This window comes from Sceloporus occidentalis, unplaced genomic scaffold, assembly GCF_023333645.1.
Source record: "Sceloporus occidentalis isolate IW3139 unplaced genomic scaffold, rSceOcc1.0.p SCAF_309, whole genome shotgun sequence".
NCBI classification, from domain to species: domain Eukaryota; kingdom Metazoa; phylum Chordata; class Lepidosauria; order Squamata; family Phrynosomatidae; genus Sceloporus; species Sceloporus occidentalis.
Window position 1 is genome coordinate 67,049 of NW_028317289.1, and position 1,381 is coordinate 68,429.

General features: G+C 46.4%; 1 non-coding gene across 1 annotated transcript; it reads left to right on the forward strand.

Moving 5' to 3' along the window:
* The first annotated feature begins 1,298 nt into the window (after positions 1-1,298).
* Positions 1,299-1,381, forward strand: TRNAL-CAG (transfer RNA leucine (anticodon CAG)). Its single transcript has one exon. It is a non-coding gene; the product is annotated as a tRNA-Leu (tRNA).

The following is a 1,381-nucleotide window of genomic DNA, read 5'->3' on the forward strand; positions in this document are numbered from 1 at the left end:
TTATCACTAATTCACATATTACTATTACTATAAATATTATCTTATTACTACTGTACACTTACATTATTATATATATAATTATGATATTATTACTAATAAAAATATATATATATATATATTTTTTTATGATCTGTGTAAAGGTGTATTAGAGCAGCGGAGCGGCATGGAGACCGCGGCGCGCCCTGAGCGTTTGGTACATAAACCAACAGGTATCAGGTATAATTTGTAATCCGATAGTCTCTGCCCGGGGCCGGGCGGGGGCCGGGCGGCGAGAGACTTTCCATGTTAAAATTACACAAACACAGAAAAACATGTTCTTTTGGTATCATTTGGAACATATCTACTTAATATCACGCCTATCTACACAGCAAATACCTGAACGTCCCGCACCCATGCAGCTATAGTCAATCATTACCGCGTTAAAAGCCAGAGGAAACCCCAAATGTCATGCAGCCCTGTCACCTTAATTAGATAAGTGGTACAGCCTCCCAGCAGAAGCGGTAGAGGGTAATACAGCGAGGGTATTAAACATGCATGGGATAGACATAGGGCTCCTGAATCTAAGACGAGACCAACGACTGATTAAGGTTTCAGTCTTTACAGCAGGGGAAAGGGGAGCACTAGAAGGGGGGGAGGGGGAGGATGTAGTATTTTGGGAAGACTGCGTTGGTGAATGAGCAGCCAGTTGGTTTATACATTTACACCCGGCATATACTCCAATTACAGCGAACCGCGGCTCCTAGCATGCTCAGCCAGCCACTGGAGTAAAATACCATGCATTGATCCGTTAGTCAGTTTAACTGGTTTAAAGTGCTGGGAGTTGGAGTCCACAGTGTCTTGTGAGTCACAGGATATCCGTATGACTTTTGAAGGGACCGGGTTACCGGCACCCTGGATGTTTGTTACCCGTGTAACGGATACACAAGGTTACAGATAACGCCTACACTACCAGTTCAGTGATATGTTGCCTAGCAACAGTAGCGCGGGAACCAGCGCGCCACACCCGAGTACATTGAATAACGCGGCGCGCGGGACGTGTTCTAAACACCAGAGGCATAATGACGTTGTGCTTGTCGTTGTCAGCACGGGCGCCATTTTGGAGTCGTTCTCTTAATAGTTTACGTAAATCCCGTATAACATAGTCAGTGTCTAGAGTTCGGTTGATGATTGTGGCGCGGGGTAAGACTGGGGCAGTCATTTAAAAACTCAATGCAGCTGCTGACAGGAGCCAATAACTGACGGCAATGACGCAGGAATTGATGGAACTGGAAGGATGGTGAGCGCTTTACACAGCAGCAGTCAGGATGGCCGAGCGGTCTAAGGCGCTGCGTTCAGGTCGCAGTCTCCTCTGGAGGCGTGGGTTCGAATCCCACTTCTGACA